Here is a 19378-nt window from a genome sequence, read left to right as displayed (position 1 = left end):
GTGAAATGTCCTAGGTATTTAAGGTACTGAGGAAATCACCTACGACTTGCTGTGTAATTTACAACGTGGTAATGCCATCTCTCCCTTCGTTATTAATTTATTATGAGGCATGTGTGAGATTGCTCTTGTTTCCTGTAGTTCTGAACGGAGAGCTTTCCAACAGAATGGGCAACGGTGAGTTTAAATGTCAGTTTTATATTAATAGGTTACCTATGTAGATAAAAAGAAGTTGAATATCAAAAAAGGAACCAGTACATTGAATCCATATAGATACCCAGTTTGGGTCATTTGGGCACCCAATAAACGCGCTTAGCTTTGAATTCAGTTTTATGCTCAGTTCTTCTAAACTCAGAATCTCTTTTGCTATTATTCCTGTTGTTTTCTGCCCGATTTGAGGAATATGAACCTATAATTATTACTCAAGCTCAGAGAAGAACAATTAAACAGAGGATTTTAAAACAATGTCTCTAGGAAATAAAAAGCACATGCCTTCTTTGTAAGTTCAACAGATATAAACATTTAAAGTTCAGTGCGTTTGTCCTTTTCACAAGGAAAATTGGTGACAGAGAAATTATTTCACGTGGATCACCAGAATATTAACAACATCAGAGTTTTTTTTAAGCAAGGGGAGTCCCTACAAATAGTTAACAGCTTGCTACTTGTTAATTTCCAGAATACCTTTTTAATGGAACTTGAGGCTATTTAACAATTTCTAGTAAAAATGTAATCATCTGCTAGAATTCTACCACAAAGTCTTAAGCACATGGAATTGAAAACCATGAAATGTTAAAAGGTGAATCCTGCTGAAACACTGTTGAAATTATTATTATAGAAATTCCAGAGATCAGAATTTCTTATTCTGTGTCATCGTATAAATAAATCTTAATAATAGGGAAAACTTTTCGATTGAGATCCATGGTGAAATCTAGGATGGGAAAACGGAAATTGTTACTTGGCAATTTCTTCTGTGTTCTGTCGTGATTATAGTAACTTTGAAAGGCATATTGCATTTATTTGCTTCTTATATACTAGCTATTTGATTTTTGTTTTAGGGAAAGAAAATCTGGAATAAGTGAAAGGAAGATGAAAAGATTCTTGCCTCAGTCTCTAGATGGTGCTTGTTTAGTAATTTATGTGCAATGGCCCTGTGATCCCCAAATCACGGACCCTGTGTAACTCATTGTAATGTGACTTTACTGCCATTAAAATAAGGAGTTGTTTTACACATAATCCTGAAAAATAGCCCTATTTAATTTACCTATCAATGTCATTCTTTCTCAGATGGAATTCTGTTACACAAATCAATGGCTTTCACATAATGAGACCAACTAGTGATTTGTAGCCAGCCCCAAGGATAATGCTTATGAACACTATGGCTGTTTCTATCAACAAACACACTGGAGAGACAAGAGGCAGAGACTAGATATAAGAATTTTCTTTTATTCTCCCTTTTCCCATTACTTTTCACCACATTGCAGAAAGAGTTATAGAGCCTAGTTACCGCAGTTGTTAAATATCTTTATCACTATTTACCAAGTTTATAACTTACCATAAGGAAGGCAGAAATTAAGTTATATTGGGAACTCTGAGACTGGGACACGGCATTTGGAAATCTGAGTCTCACCGCTACCATTCTGTTGTCTTGTGATCGTCTCTGGTTAAGCTCTCTGGCCGTGTCCGTGTTGTTGTACCACTCCGAGGCACTCGGGCAACAGGCCAGGGCATGAATGTAACCACACAGGAAACTGCCTCACGATTCCGGAGTCATGCTCGAGATGCAGCCGGTGTGGTAATCCAGAGCTACATGTGGCTATTTAACTGTAAATTTAAATTAATCAATACTAAATAAAATTTAAAATTCATTTTCTCAGTAACATGAGCCAAATTTCAAGAGCTCAGAGCCACATGCAGTCAACCAGTGGTTGCCACTAAAAAAGAATATTCTACAAAAATGACTATGCTCTATCCATTAGTTCCTGGAAACAGGGTGATATCCACCAAAATTATCAACCTGTTTCAAGAAACTAATGGATGTAGCAAGTCATTTCTTTACAGATTTATTTTTTAATCATGGGTCATATTCTTTTCGTTTTAAAAATGAGAAGGATGTGTGCAAATGGCTCTGGTTTTTTCTTAATATTCCTGTTCTGAGTATATGTATGCTTCTGAGATCTAAGGCATTTCTTAGTGGCCTTGCAGAACCCTAACATCATACACTTATTTAATACCGTGGTGTGTTTTGAAGATTGTTTACTGTGACATTGTTTCACATGTATCAGAGTAGAACTGTGCTCCATGGAGTTTTCAACAGAGGGTTTTTCAGAAGTAGATTGCCAGGCCTTTCTTCTGAGGTACCTCTGGAGGGACTCAAACTTCTAATCTTTCAGTTAGCAACCAAGCCCATTAACTGTTTGCAACAACCAGGGACTCCTATTATAGCACAGTGACAGCTAATACTAAAAATAAATAAACACACACACACTTCTTTTCAAATAAAAACTAAAACAAAAACTGCCACCAAAATAACATATTTATACTAGTATATGGATAAGCAACCTAGGTTGACAAAGTTCTGTAATTTAGAATTACTAATGCCTAGTTACTTACCCTGGTGGTTTAGTGGTTCAGAGTTCGGCTTCTAACCAAAAGGTCGGCAGTTCAATCCATCAGCTGGTCCTTGGAAACTCTTTGGGGCATTTATTCTGTCCTATAGGGTTTCTATGAGTCAGAAGCAACTCGATGGCAACAGGTTTAATGGAAGTTACTTACACAGTTTTATATAATCTTCTATTATCAAGGGAGAAAATGCAATAAATAAAAATATAATAATATGTGAGTGATTATAGACGTCTTCGTTTTTTTCAAACGTACCAAAATGCATACACAGCGATAAACAGTGCCCTCCTGATTTCTTTTAGATTCTCTCAAATTTTCTTATAGAGAGTCTTAGTGGTACCAGATCTTAATACTTGAGGGCATATTTGGAACTGTGAGAAAATAATCCAAGGGCATTTAAAGCCAAATCTGGTTCAGGAAAAATAATTTCTGCTTAAAAGCCAAGCGAAATTAAAAATCAATATGTCTTCCCTAAGAATAATAACTACAAGTTAATAATGAGCTGACATTTATTGCATGCTCATGAAATATCAGGAGGTGCTGAGTACCTAGCATAACTAGTCTAGTCTTCATGGTTACAGACGAGTAAACTGCTGCTCAAAGACATTTCACAACTTGCCACAGTGCAGATCAAGAATTCAAACCCAAGATGCTAAAGCTAATGCTGGATGAGAAATTCCAAAAGGCATTTTCCTGTTCATCCCATGATTTCCCTTACAATAATTTACATTACATTAATCATGATTTGGGTCAATAGTTAATATATATTTTACAATCTCATATTCTGAAAGGAAATAGTCTGAGCTGATTATTCATCCAAATACCACTGAATATTTTTAAGGTGTAAAGCCAACACAAATCCTGCAATGAAAATGAAAAAAAAAATTTTCTTAAAATAATTGTTATAATTGAATACTAGATCATTGGTATAGCTTTCATGAATTTCACATGGATACATTAGTTTTAATTGAAAAGTAAATATGTGCTCATATAAATTCACATGTGAAAAAAAAATTTGGATGCATAAATTTTAGTATGTTTGCAAAAGACATAATTCAGTATAGAGCACTATTTGCTGGTCCAGCATGCAAACATAGGACTTAGAATGATTACCTCATATACAATTCAGCAAGACAAAGGCTCATATAAATACCATGTGCCACTGAACACAATCAAATAAGTACACAAACCTAAGATAAAGCTGCTCAGGTGGCATGCTAGACAAAGTGCAATTGTTATAGACAGTTTGTACCAATTAAGAAACTTCAAGCAGTTATTTAAATACCTGAGGCTATCCATTAGCCCTCAAAGTCAAAGAAATCACCAGAGCATAATTATATCCAGCCTGGTGATTGGCACTTAAGTTTATAAGAGGTTAAAAAAAAGCTCCACAGGTTACAATTGAACAAATAGCTGTGGATCACAGCACCATCAATATCTGAGAAAAGTGAGATCATAGAGAAGAGACCTTGGTGCTTCGGAGTGTCCGTGCAGTTCTTGAAAAATGAGAAAATTTGAAATAGCAACTGTTATTGGGGGAACAATGCCAATGGATCAGTACATCGTTTGTGAACAGTTTAGTTAGTTCTACAAACGTGTTCATAAACCGCGTGCAACTGTTTGTTTTTTTTTTTTCCCTTAAGTGGAGGAATGCTGTAAGTCTTAAATTTAACCTCAGAGATAGTGTTAGATGAGTACGCTCTGTCTCATATAAAGGTTTCCTTTCTGTCGATGTACCTAATCCACTTAATCGTGCTCCTAAATACAACCCGTGGCAGTACATCTGTGCACCCATTCCTTTTGATACAAGAAGAGAAAATTACTTAACTGTATTTCTTACTCTCACTGAGGAGTAATTACAATGACTCTAAACCTTTTGAACTCAAGTGCTTCCCTACTGCACTTGAGATAAAATATATTTCACCCAGCAAGTTTAAAGCCATTTCAATACCCTTAGGAATAGGTGAATGCACCTCCACTTCTTAAAGTCCACTGCGTATTTAAAATATCAGCTTTATATTGCAAGATAGGTAGAAACTGATGAATGGTAACAGTTATAATGCCAAAAACCCATTGCCTTCGAGTCAATTCTGACTCACAACGATCCTATAGGGCAGAGTAGAGCTGCCCCATATGGTTTCCAAGGAGCACCTGGTGGATTCAAACTGTCAACCTTTTCGTTAGCAGCCATAGCTCTTAACACTAAGCCACCAGGGTTTCCTTTTATAATGATAACCCTGAAAAAAGAAAAGAAATTGCTTCAAAATATCTAAATGAAATGTTTCTTCATTTAAGAAAACAACCCTAAGTCTGCACCCCCATAATTGGGAGCAGTTCTGGTTAACATTCTTTTTACCTAAGAATTATATTGTTTGCCAGTGTTCAAACATTTACACATAGCACTGAATCTATACTGAAAATAATATAACTATTGATGATTTTTTTTTTTTTTCCTGCTCTAAGCATTCTCATTACAGGTACTCGATGTCACTGCACAATTTTGTAGATACAGAATGTATAGGAAATAGATTTCGTTATACATGATTTAAAATATATGCTTGAAATAAATCTGTATTTTTAGTTGTTGTTTTGTTTTAATGGTCATTTATCTCTTAATCATAAGAGGGTAACAATTTATGGTTGTTTCCTTAAATGGGGAAACATTTTATTTAGATCTTTTGAGGTAATGTTTTTGTCCTTTTCTTCTTGTTCTTCAGAGTCATTATTACGATTGCTTCCATGTTGGGTTTGCAGATGAGCGAGACTTTTGCATATAAAGAAATGTTAGCACACGCACACATAGCCTAGCACTGCACAGAAAGGCTTTAACATGCCCTTATATATAATAATCACATGGCCAAGAACTCACCACCATTCTCCAGCTGCTGAAACTTCCTTCTCATCCCTACAGCTGTAGAGACTCCTGGATCTTCATTAATTTTCGCTGATGAGATGTCCAGGATCTCCATTACCCCACAGCTTCAATCCTTGGTGCGATAAGAGCCTTCCAGTCTTACCCACACTGCTAGAAGATGAGGGTAGGAAGCATGAGTAGGGAGCCTACGTTTTCACTCCCACCCTCAGGCCCACTTTATAATGCGAGATGTGTTTCAGAATCTTGGGTTAGAAATGAGAATAAGTTTTCCGAAAGAAATAAAAATCTGAGCAGCTGAAACTTTCCAGAGTAATTAACAATACAATTCAGAAACTTATAGCATTTTATGGACTGGCCAGGGTAAACTACCTTATACATCAATAATATTAGAAAAAAGCATTCTGAGTTTTCACATAACTTCAATTCATATAACGTCAATTGTTGAGTTATATACTGCTCATAATTTGGAGGAATGCCTATTAGTTAAAAACACAAAGAAAAAATAATTCTCTGTAAAGCCACAGAATTTTACATAAATTTTGATGTAAATTTCAAATCTTTGTATTGTCAAATGACCAAAGTGTAAATAGTAAAGTCTGGAAAGAAAAGGGCATTGCACAGCACAGCAGAGATTTGAGAATTCAAGTCACATGTACATGTTTACGAATTTCTTCTTCCTGGCTGTTTTGCCTTGTTTTTTCCTGATAACCGTGAACAATTCTCTCCTTATATCTCTCCTTATGTAGTCAGTTTTTTTTTTTTTCTCTTTTGTGGATCATGCTAATTATAATGTTGACAAAAAGAAACAAAACCTTCCCCTATGACCTCACCGTCCTCTTCATTTCTTTTCTGTCTATGCAGCAAAATTCTTTGAGCCACTTTTACTTATTGTTTCCAATTATTTTCCTCTCATTCTCTCCGAAATCTTCTCTAATCAATCTTTAAGCCCATCACTCTATCAAAAGGGAAATGTTGCACAGCTGATTAATGTAATTGCTGTCAATAAGTTGTACACCTGTAAAAAATTGGCAAAAGTTGTGTGATAGATATACTTACAACAACAACAACAACAACAAAAGAGCAACTGCTGAGGCTACTTGTGTACCATCAAACACCTCATGGGATTTGGTTTCTTGGTTTGAAGGTTTAGGTTCATGGTCTCCTGGGACATTCCAGTTTATTGGTCTAACATTGTGTTTAGTGCGCCTGTTCTACCTCCTAGTTCTTTGCATAATTCTTGGATCTTTAAAAGCTTTCAGGTGGTCATCCAAGGCACAACAATTGGCCTTTATTCACCTGTAGCAACAGAGGAAGAAGGGGAGTCAGAAATAGCAGGAAGAAATGAAATGTGTGGCTAATTGCCTTCACACGCAACTGCACCCTTTGCCATGAGACCAGAAGAGCCGGATGGTGCCCAGCTATCATTACTGAAAGTTTTCATTAAAGATTCTCCAGAAGAATCCAGTTCAACAGGAAAAAAATGTAGAACAAAATTTCAAACTATCATGGAATCCAGATTTTCTGTAGCCATGAAGGCTGCATGAACTCCTGAAACTATTGCCCTGAGATAATCTTTAAACCTCAAACCAAAAATATCCTCTGAAACCTTCTTAAAACTATAGTGTAGCTTAACTAGTGAAGAATATCTGCCTTGAGCATTGTGCCGTTTTAAGAACTATCTATACGGGATCAAACTGACAACAGCAACTCAAAAGTTGAGATAGGAAACTGGGGGTAAGGGCAGTGAGTTTATGTTAATTGGGGGGGAACAATTTGGAAAAGCAGGGTGAGAATGGTTGCACAACTTGAAGAAAGTAATCGATGTCAGTGAATTGTACGTGTAGAAATTGTTGAATTGGTGTATATTCTGGCGTGTATATTCTCAACAACACCAACAAAAAATAAAACTGTTCCTGTCAAGATCATCTTTGACTCCCACGTTGCTCAATCCAATGACCAGTTCTCTGCCAATCTTACTTGTCAGCAGTATTTCAAACAGCTGAGCTTCCCTTCCTCTCTGATACATTTTCAAGGATACCTTGTACTGTTGGTTTTCCTTCTGTCTCTCTGGTCACTCCATCTCAGTTTTCTTTGCTGGTTCCTCAGTTCTTCTTTATCTATATTTATTACTTTGGTGATCTTATCTAATCTCATGGTTTTATATTAACACTTTGGAGACCCTGCCTGGTACAAACAGTTAACAAGCTCAGCTGCTAACCAAAGGCTGAAGGTTAAAGTCTACCCAGAGGCCCCTTGAAAAAAGGCCTAGTGATCTACTTCTAAAAATCAGTCATTGAAAACCCTACAGAGCACACTTCTACTCTGACACACATGGGCTTGCAATGAGTTGAAATCCACTCGACAGCAACTGGTATGTTAACACTTTAAAGACATTGTTGCACCATCTTCAGTCCTCTGTAGTTTCTGATTTGAAGTCAGTAATTATTTGAATCATTGTTCCCCTAAATATAATGAGTTGTTTTTGTCTTGCTGCTTTCAAGATTTTCTCTTTTTCTTTGTTGTTAGTGGTTTGACTATGATGTGACCAGGCATACTTTGATATATATTTACCTTGCTCTGGCTATTCCTAGCTCCTTGAATCTGTAAATTTATACATAAATTTCCAGCCATTGCTGCTTCAAACGATTTTCTCTAGATTGCAATTATAGTTTGATAGGCCTTTTGATATTGTCCACTAATGCTTAAAGATCTGTTCAAATTTCTGAACCTTTTTTCTTTTAGTTTGTCAGGTTAGATAGTTTCTATTGATCATGCTTTGAATTCACTGACTTTTTTTCGTTGTCTCCATTCTGCTATTAATCTTAACCAGTTAATTTTTTATTTTAGATACTGTTTTTTTTTTTTCAGTTCTGGAGTTTTTATTTGATTCTTCTTATATTTTATGTCTTTCCAGTGAGATTTCCTGCCTTTTCACTCATTATAAGCATATTTACCTCAGTAAGCACAGTTAAAATAAACCAAAAACCCACTACCAGCAGGCAGATTTCGACTCACAGCGATCCTATAGGACAGAGTAGAACTGCCCCATAGGGTTTCCAAGGAGCAGCGGGTAGATTCAAACTGCCGATATTTGGTTAGCAGCTGTAACTCTTAACCACTACACCACCAGGGCTCCACAGTTAAAATAGCTGCTTTAAATCCTTGTCTGCTAAACAACCAGATTATTTCTTGGTTGGCCTCCATTGATTGTTATTTCTCTTGAGAATGGTAACATTGTCCTGATTCTTCATATGTTGAGTGATTTTAGATTGTATCCAGAACACATAAATGTTATGTCGTAGAGATTCTATATTCTATATTTTATTCCTCTAAAACACGGAATTTTTTGTTTTATCAGAAAGTTAACTTGGACTTAAACAGCAAATTCTGCCTCTCTGTTGGTAGGTAGCTCAAAGAATAGTTCACTTCTTTTTTCCCACACATGTATGGTTCAAGGGTCAGCCAATTGATTTTTTGTATTTTGTCTCAAATTTATAGTTGTTATTTGCAAGATGGTGGTCTGTTGAGAGATTACTAGAACTCGTTAATGCAAAATTCCATTCAGCCCATGACTTTTAATATCACCTCTCTGCTGAACACTCCCTAATATATTACCTCCAACTGAGACTTGTCCAGACTTGTATTTCTAACCGCATGCTCTATATTCCAATGGGCTAAGAAAAAAATCTCAAACTTAATGTCCAGGATAAAACTCCTGATCTTTCCCCAACCCCAAATCTGTTTACGAGACTGACTTGCTTATTCAGTTGATTGCTACTGCATCCTTGCAACACCTCAGGAGAGAAAATGTTGACCTTCTCTTGACTCTTCCCTTTCTTTGATATAACTCTTCCAGTCCAGTAGAAAATCCTGTTGGCTCCACCTTTAAAATATATTCAAAATCTGACTCCTTGTGCTCACTTTCACTGTGGCCACCATCAACCCTTGCCTGCATTACAGCAGTAACTTCCTAACTTCTTGCATTGTATCTACACTTGCTCCCACCTCCACAGTCTGTATTTACCATAGCACAGTGATTCTTTCAAATGACAAATCAGCTCACATCACTTCTCACCTCAATACACTAATAAATCCTAGTTGTACACAAAGTAAAAGACAAATTCTTTAAAATGAATAGTAAGGCCCCAATGCTCTGTCCCCTTCATTAACTATCTGGCCTTTTCTCCTACTATGCCCCTATTCAGTGCTCAAATACTCCTGGTATGTTGGATCAAATTATGTCCCCAAATAAATACATGTTGAAAGACTAACCCATGTACTTGTAAATATGACCCTGTTTGCAAATAAGAGATTTTTTATGCTAATGAGGTCATACCACAGTAACTCACTCAGAGTAACTCACTTCTGAGTTATAAAAAGAACAGAATAGACAAAGAGAAACACACTGGGGGAAGACAGATGCCAAGGAATGTCAAGGATCACCACAGACACCAGAAACTAGAAGAGAGCCTCACAGAAGGAATCAACATGGATGAGATCCTGATTTGGACTTTCAGTCTCCTGAACTGAGAAAATAAATTCATGTTCTTTTTAGACATCCCACTTGTAGCATTTCTGTCATAACAGCACTAGTAAACCAAGACACCTGGTGTGCTCATATCCTAGGGTCTTTGCCCTAGCTGTTCCCTCTCCCTGTACCTCTCTTCCCTAAAATACCAGTTTAGCCAATTTCCTCATATCAAATGTCTGCTCAAATCTTACCTTCGAGATGAGGCCAACTTTGATCATCGTATTTAATACCACAACTTGCCTACCCTTTACTGGAGGGAAGGGCCTCAAGATCCAAGAAAAGAAAATCAAAGAAGTTTAAATGGGGGGGCGGGGGAGAGTGGCAGGTGAGGAAGGGAGGAGGTGGTGGTCAGAAGGATATTCCAGTCAACAATTTAAAATATTCACAAATATTAGCTCTAGTCTTTATCACTGGGTCAATTCATTATACCTGATAATACTCTTATGTTAAAAATGACCATGTAGTAAAAATAATGAAAAAAAAAATGCAATTGATCTTTTCTCACAAGGTCAAGAGACCAAGCTTACATTTTGACCATAACTCTGAACTTGCCCAGTGTTTTCAAGAAGCTGAAGAACAAACCATACACTGGCTCTGAACGTCTGATGAGTTGCAAAAATATCCAGATTAAGTAAGAGTGTGAATACCTCCCTGTATGCGCCTAAGTATGGCTCAGAGATTCAGGAACCCACAAGTGAAGAAAGAAAACAGCTATCTCCCTTTGACTTGAAGTATTGGCAAACAGGCTGACGTAGCACATTAACATCAAATAAAGTCAAAGTCTAAATGAAGAAATTCTTAGCCTTAATGAAGGTCATATGTAAACATACAGAGAATTCCATAGTAGCTTTAAAGGAAACTTGGGAAATTAACTTCCACACATGATTAACTTTGAGGTTTTTAGAGGAAAATAGCTGCCTATATCCTAAGCAATATTGTTTAAAATTTAGTTTCTCTTATAATTAAGGAAGCAACTGAAAGCAATTACCTTTTTATTGCAAAGGAGTAAATTTCTTTTTTAAGAAAACTTAAATCCTCTTGGTATTTGTACAGGCTTTTCCCTTTCACAGCCACAGTCTTCCCAGCCTCAGCTGAAATAGCGTTTCCTCAGAAAGGACTTCCCAAATAGGCTACCAAGAAGTTAAATTCCACCTCACCTCTGTTATTCACCACTTCTGTAACTGGTGGTTCAAATCCACCTAGAGACACCTCAGGCCTGGCAATCTACTTCAAAAAAGATCAAGCTATTAAAAACCCTATAGAGCGCAATTCTACTTTGAAACACATAGGGTCACAGTGAGTCAGAGTCAACTCAGTGGCAACTGGTATATTCTGTTTATATAATTTGTAACTAAATGCTTGTTTATGTATTTACTCCTTTATTATTCGCATTCGTCACCAGATTATAAATTCCATAAAACAGGTCTGTTTAATTTCAAAGTACATCTATCACTTAGCATAATGTTTAGCCCAGAGCAGTGAATCAATTAAATACTTGTTAAATTAACAAAATACAAAAGAAATAAAATATACATCCAATTGCTCTGAGAGTTTTTATTTGATTCATAATTTCTGAATGGTAAATATATTTTTAAAAAAATGCTACTGTTGAATTGATCCGACTCATAGCAATCGATCACATAGGACAGGGCAGAACTGCTCCATAGGGTTTCCAAGGAGTGGATGGTGGATTCCAACTGCTGACCTTTTGATTAGCAGCTTAGCTCTTATAACTGTACCACCAGGGCTCCTAGTAGTATAAAATGTAATGACCTCTTCTGTTGTCATTGTCTTAGTCATCTAGTGCTGCTGTAACAGAAATACCACAAGTGGTTGGCTTTAAGAAACAGAAGTTTATTCTCTCAGAGTCTAGTAGGCTAGAAGTCTAAATTCAGGGTGTCCGTTCCAGGGGAAAGAAAGCTTGCTCTGTCCGTTCGAGGGGAAGGTCCTTGTCATCAGTCTTCCCCTGGACTAGGAGCTTCTCCATGCAGAAACCCTGGGCCCAAAGGATGAACTCTGCTCCCAGCACTACTTCGTTGGTGGTATGAGGTTCCCCTGGCTGTCTGCTCGCTTCTCTCTTTTAGATCTCAAAAGAGATTGGCTCAAGACACAATCCAATCTTGTAGATTGAGCCCTGTCTCGTTAGCATAACTACCACCTATCCCAACTCATTAACATCATAGAGGTGGGATTTACAACACATAGGAAAATCACACCAAATGACATAATGGTGGATGATCACACAATACTAGGAATCATAGCCTAGCCAAATTGATAAACACATTTTTGGGGGGACACAATTCAATCCATAACAGTCATCTTCTTTCAAAAACTCTATCACTTCTGAAACTGTTGCACCGTGATGTCCTGGTAAGTGTTTAACAACCTTCTCTCCAAAAAAAAAAGAAAGAAAGAAATGTAAAGAGCCCTAGTGCACAATGGTTAAAGCGCTTTGCTGCTAACTGAAAGGTTGACCGTTCGAGCCCACCAGCCTCTCCGTGGGAGAAAGATGTGGCACTCTGCTTCTGTAAAGACAATGGCCTTGGAAATCCTATGGGGCAGTTCTACCTTGTTCTATACAGTCTCTATGAGTCAGAAACATCTAGAGAGCATTGAGTTTGGTTTTTGGTTTATGTATATATGGACATAAGTTTATTGTAAATTTTACTGGTACAAAGGATGCATAGCACACAATTTACAATATTAATAAAAAATACTGTATTCTTTATTGAGAATGCTTTTGTTAATTTTTGCCCAATTCTTGTATCCATAGCCAATCTAGGTTTATAGTGGACAAGTGAGTGTAATCCTCACATGGAAATTGCTTGATATTTTTGTTTATGTTATCGAGTAGAATAAAAATGAAAGAACAAGGACAAATATCAGAACTTCTCATTTCATTTGTCAATGATGAGAGCAATTTTTTGCTGAGTCAGTTAATAGTTTTCAAATTCTGGAAGACTATTTCCTCAATTTTTTAGGTATTCACAATCTAACTCCTATATACAAAACACACTTTTAAGTTTAGTCTCCATTACTGGTATTTACCCCATCACTTTCTCACTCCTAGATCATGGATAGAGGAGCTTTTTCTGTAAAGGGCCAGATAGCAAATATTTTAGGTTTTATGGGTCATATAGTCTCTATTGCAATTATTCACCTCTGCCATTATAATGCAAAAGCAACCATAGTCAATATGTAAATGAATGTGTCTGTGTTCTAATAAAACTTTATTTACAAAAACAGACAATAGGTCTTTGTTTGAAATCCTTTGCCTAGAAAATTAACAGAATTAGGTCTGATTTTTAATATATGCCAATTTTCATGGTATAAATACTCCCACCGTCTCTGCTTTCTAGCTACCAATGTGTTTAAAAACAGGTTCATAAACTTTCTGAAGACCTAAAAATCCAGTCTCCTGAGATGATGGGGCAGGCTCCCACACACCAAAGCTATATCTCCTCCTTTGAAACTCTCTCTCTCCCCTCTGTACTTTCTGCTTTAACCTGGTTCTCTTCTTTCTTCTTTGACTATCCCTTATTGATTCTCAGGTAGATCCTTTTCCTGCTCTCATTTTTAGTGTATATGGTTCATTGGGGGGCAGGGGGAACTGGGATTCTGTTCTTCTGTCTCTACGTAATCCCATAGCATGTTCCCTTAGCATGCTTCAACTCTTCCCATCTTGATGATGATGCCCAAAAATAGATACTTAGCACTGCATTGTTATTCACATTTCAAAAGAGCTTGATGATTCTTTTAAATTTTCTAGGTAGATGTTTGGATTCTGTACCGTCATTTCAAATTTAACGAGTCTAAAACCAGTCATGAAATTTTCCAGCACCCTCTCCCTCATTCCTTGATTGTTCAAGGTATCTCCACCATTTTGTCAGTCAACTAGGCTTGAAATTTTTCAATTTAACTTCTCCTTGGTCTATAACCAGTCTTATGGATAAATTTCTCCCACTGACATGGCTCTCTATTCACATTTTCACCATACAGTTCACGCCTGAATTATAGCAACAGGCTCTCAGATGATCTCCCTATCTTCAGCTTTATCATTCTTCAATTGCTCCTTATAATTTAGTGAGACAAATTTCTTCTAAATCCTGAGTTCATCATGCTTAAACCCTTGATTAAGACTTAAAATAGATTTCCTTGCCTACCTCCCTAAACTGAAATTATAAGCCTCAGTTTCAAGGACTTCATAGATGTGCCCAATTTGTCTTTCTTAGGCATTCCCATTATTCAGTATCTCTCCAAGTAGAAAAAATTCTTAGAAACTGTAACTTCCATCTCATTTTTAAATGGTTATTCAGTACATAACTTATTGATTTATTGTTTATAAATTTATTTTTAAATGAGGAAAGCTGCATTAGGAAACTCAACAGATATGTTTCCATTAGAGCAATAAAAAATACAGTAAATTAAAGAAGCTGTAGATTTCCTAAAAATTCTTGATAAAGAAAAACTTACCATTCATTCATTCAACCAACTGAAACAATAGGCCAAGTCTGAAGAACTGTGCTAAGGACAAGGGATATTAGGATGAACAAGACTCATTTTCTGACCTTGCTATCTTCAATCTACTCAATAACGTTATAATCAATGTATTTTTTAAATGATGCTGCCTTGTACAGTTTGCAAGTTCTGGTGAAAAAGGTAGAAAAGCTAAAAACCAAAGTCTCAATGTAAAGGCTATGTAAAGCAAGAGTAGTTTATCAAATAATATTCTTTTTGTTAGATAAAATATTTAAGAGGACTTTTTTTTAATTAACTTTTAAAATATATATTGAATTCCAGGCAGTAGTAAATGTGGCAAGAATATTTGAAAATATTTTATCTCATTTCAAACTTTAATAGGAATTTTCATGAACCCAACATTTGATTAAATCTGTATTTGTAGAAAAGAAGTATATTTATATTTACTGCTCTGAAGCAATTTTTGGTTATAACATGTGTTCCACTGAGAAAACCAATAATAGCACTCCTACAACAGTGTAAGTTTTTACATGTGGTAAGGAGAATCTTTACTTTTAATGATCACATACTCTAGAAAAAGCCAACCAAACATGTTTAAAAACCCTTCTTAAGTACCTTTTTTTAAAATGCTTATTTTAGACCATGTGTAATCTCTTGAGCAATTATAAATGTTACATGGAGTAGTAAAGGTAAAAAGAAAATTATTGTAACAATCATTAAGTTATTACTTAGTTGGCTTTTCTAAATAAAAGCTCATGGAACTTGCTCACTAATCAAACAGGACAACTCTATAATATTGAGATTTTTTTCATATTGTAAATTTGGTAAAAAGTCCTTAGTAATAAGCAATTTGAAACTCCATTGAAAACAACTCTCAGAATTTTAGAAGTGACTGTCTATTATAAAGCTGGTGCAAAATATAAACCGACATTTAACTCAGATATAGGGAAGTATAACACACAGAATATTTCTGCTTCATAAATATGAGTAATGATTAAAAAATCAGAGTGTTTAACTCTCAGTTATATTTTAAAACTAAAACACATTTAAGAAAAGATATAAATTTTTAGGGGTGTAATATAGATACTGTTTGTTCACCTGGATTTCATGAAATGCTTAATCTCCATTGTTACATAAAACCTTAAAAATTAACTTTCTTTGGTTCAAGAGGATTAGGTAGAAATCTGTCTTCACTGCTCCATTAGTTCAAGTGTTAGAAATCAAATCTCCTTTTTGGAATTAAATGTCTTCAGAAAGGGTAAAAATATAAAATGACTCTTTTGAGCACACATTTTCTTGAATAACTTTGTGTTTCAAATGTGGTAATCTGGATGTTATCTCTAAACCACAATTAAACTACTTAAAAGTACCATCAAGTTGAATAAGAAGGTTGGGCAAAAATCTATTCCAGTTCTAAAATGCTATCATCTCACACTTCAAGTCTTGCTTTTTAATTACCTTAAGAACTCATAACACATTTTTTTTCTAAAGTTAACAAAGATGTCCTATCCCTTATCCATTAAGAACTTTTAAAAATATCTGCTAATTATCCAGTACCAAACCCCATGATAATTGTCAGTGACCAATCTGGTGACAATTTTAGACACATATGATATGATGAGAAATGATATGAAACCATCTCACACAGCACAAATTGGTTTTGAAGGCAAATGTTGAGTGTTCTAAATTTGTTTTGGAAAAAGTTCTGTACAAAGTTACTATTTTAGAGTCTATAAATTATGTATATTTGTATAAATATCACTACTGTATATGCCTCAATGCTATTGGAAAGAAGGGTGAAAGAGAAGGAGGGAAGGATGGGAAAAGAAATAGAAAGAGAAAGAGATAAAGAGAGTCTTGAGTTCAAAAACCAACTCTGCAACCTACTAATCCCCTTAACTTGGAAAACTCTTGGCCTCTTGACTGCTGTGAGAAAAAAACGAGGTAAAGTACATGTGAGACATGTCATATACTGGGTTCTTTTAACCTAAAACTGAAATAAAATGTAATTTCTATACTGACCTCTCTTTGCTGAAGGCTACTATATATAGAAGAAATCCTTGGATGGTACAAATGGTTAAGTGTTCAGCTGCTAATCAGAAGGTTGGATGTTCAAATCCACCCAGGGGCACCTTGGAAGAAAGTCCTGGAAATCTGCTTCTGAAAGATCACAGCCATTGACAAACCTGTGAAGCACAATTCTACTCTGACATACAAGGGGTCGCCATGAGTCAGAATCAACTCAAAGACAGAGATTTTTGTTTTTGTTTTTTTACTATATTCAAGCATTGTCAGTTTTTAAATTCTTTATAAAGAAGCAATATGACTCCTTTGCTCAACAGCAGGAATCTAGAAATTTGGTCTATATGCTTACAGTATGGATTACTTTCTGTGTTAAAAAAAAAAAAATTAGTGAATCACAAATTCATGTTAAATTGAATCCAAAGTGAAAAACTTCAGTATGAACAAATTGGTTGAAGGTACATGAAGTTTTAATTCTAACACAAAAAGGAAGACCAGACTTGCTGGCCTGAAAGACACTGGAGAAACCCTGAGAGTATGGCCCCCAGACATCCTTTCAGCTCAGTAATGAGGCCACTCCTGAGGTTCACTCTTCAGCCAAAGATTGAACAGGCCCATGGAACAAAACAAGACTAAAAGGTAGCACTACCCCTGGGGAGGGGACTGGAAAGTAGGAGGGAACAGGAAAGCTGATAATAGGGAATCCTGGGCTGAGAAAGGAGAATGCTAACATGCCGTGGGGTTGTTAACCAATGTTATACAACAATGTATGTACTAAACGTTTGATAAGACTAGTTTGTTCTGTAAGCCTTCATCTAAAGTTCAATTTAAAAAATTAAAATTAAAACAAAAAAGACATACAAAGTTTTGAGGAGAGCAGTATCCATATAATTTTGATTCCCCACGTCTTTGTCTCTCTGTCTCCTCAAGGGGCTCGCCCTTCTTGTCCCTCAAACTCGCCCAGTTATATGAGATCTAATAACCCTTCTGGAACAGTAATATCATACTGAGCTGAACTCTTCTAGCAATTTTGAAACAATTCATCATCAAGGCATTTGGGGAGGTATAGACATCTGATCCTCAGTCTTCAATCCACACAGACTTTTGCTGAACTACCCATTGTTCTACCTGCATGGTCCAGCTGGATCCAATAGCTCTATTGCTTCTAACTCATCCTCAGGGACCAAAGGAAACTTTGTTGAAGCTGTCCATGATGCCACCTGCTGAGGCACCCTATAAGCCATTCCACCTTCAGATCTTGCAGCCTCCCCAGCTGTGCTACTGGAGACAGGGAGTCAGTTTTTGCTAATCAGGACCCAGAGACCTACCTCATCATCAGCTCCTTCCCTAAACCCTAAACCCCTAAAGCATGGAGAAATCTTTGCAGCCTAGAGGGGAGACATCGCTCTTCAATGCAATATATTCATGATATTTTGTCCATACCCTCATCTGCTTCCTTTTCACTCTTTTATCATTCCTCTAAATTCTTCTAAAGATTTAGGCTTTCTAAAAAAAAAAAAAAAAGGCCTGACAAACTTTCAGCCTCCTTTTCACTCTGCCCACCCCTATTCTGAGATGTCGACCACAGGAGAGAAATTTCTCTTTAAGGGTACAATAGAAGAAATATAGAATACAAGAAGAAAAATATAATTTAGCATCCCCAAATCTTTTCACTCCACAAGGGAATCACCTCATACTCTTTTTCACTTTACTAAAATCATTCGAAGTATAGGAAGGCTATGAAGAAACCCCTCTTGCTGTAACTCAGATATGTTTGCTTTTGCATTGATGATTATTTTGAAGCCAGTCATGGTACCCTTTGTAGGGGAAACAAAGACCACTACAGTCTGTGACAAAAGTGGTCCCTTGTTTGGCTAATTTTACCTCCCCATGTTTCACATTATAAATTTTCAGGCAGGAGGCGGGGCCAAGATGGCGGACTAGGTAGACGCTACCACGGATCCCTCTTGCAACAAAGACTCGGAAAAACAAGTGAATCGATCACATACATAACAATCTACGAACTCTGAACAACAAACACAGATTTAGAGATGGAGAACGAACAAATATGGGGAGACAGCGATTGTTTTCAGAGCCAGGAGCCAGCGTACCAGTCAGGTGACCTTCGGAGCCCGATTTGGGGCAGAGCCCAGGGGGGCAGACGGCACAGACAAGGGGCCCAGCCCTAGCCCCCTTACTCATCCTGGGAGGGAGCCCAGCCACTTAGCATAGACAGCGTGGCGGCGCAGCCGGTGGGAGAAATCCCCGGGAGGCAGTGACAGGTCTTGGAGCGGGGAGAGCAGCATCCCAGCCCGGGAGCCGTCCCTCAAGGATTTTGGCGGGGAGCGGGCGGGGCGCGAGCGCGGGGAGCAGCTACATTCCCCCGAATTGACCCCGGGGGGGCCCAGCCGTTCGCGCAGGCGGCGCCCAGCCAGTTTGCGAGAGCGGCGCGGTGGCGCAGCCAGTGGGAGAAGTCCCAGGAAGGCAGTGACTGGTCTTGGAGCAGGGAGAGCAGCGTCCCAGCCGGGGAGCCATCCCGCCGGGATTTTGGCGGGCGCAGGTGGGGCGTGAGCGCGGGGTGCAGCTCCATCCCCCTGAATTGACCCTGGGGCAGTCCCACCCGGTTTGCGCAGGCGGCGTGGCGGTGCAGCCAGTGGAAGAAGTCCCCGGGAGGCAGTGGCTGGTCTTGGAGCGGGGAGAGCGGCGTCCCAGCCGGGACGCGCAGTCGCGGCGCAGGTTCAGGGAGCTGCTCCCCTCTCTTGAGCTGACCCCGGGGGAAGGAGCCCACCCGGTTCGCAGGGGCAGCACGTGACACGGCTGGCGGGATGGGGAGTCCCCGGGAGGCAGCGACTGAT

General features: G+C 37.6%; 1 long non-coding RNA gene across 6 annotated transcripts in view; it reads right to left on the bottom strand.

Moving 5' to 3' along the window:
- Window positions 1-469: 469 nt before the first annotated feature.
- Window positions 470-19378, bottom strand: part of LOC126061586 (uncharacterized) — a 33016-nt gene continuing 14107 nt past the window's right edge. Inside the window, exons 2-5 of one of the 6 annotated variants that reach the window (XR_007513841.1) lie at window positions 6322-6787; window positions 5486-5641; window positions 2608-2787; window positions 470-1818 (exon numbers count right to left, since the gene is read on the bottom strand). This is a non-coding gene — a long non-coding RNA (uncharacterized LOC126061586). Of the gene's footprint in view, window positions 1819-2074; window positions 2788-5485; window positions 5642-6321; window positions 6788-19378 lie in introns of those variants that run through there. The other 5 variants (XR_007513842.1, XR_007513839.1, XR_007513844.1 and 2 more) reach the window with 5 other exon arrangements.

This window comes from Elephas maximus, chromosome 18, assembly GCF_024166365.1.
Source record: "Elephas maximus indicus isolate mEleMax1 chromosome 18, mEleMax1 primary haplotype, whole genome shotgun sequence".
NCBI lineage: Eukaryota > Metazoa > Chordata > Mammalia > Proboscidea > Elephantidae > Elephas > Elephas maximus.
Note: the sequence above shows the minus strand (reverse complement) of the source record. Positions and strands in the feature narration are given on the sequence as shown.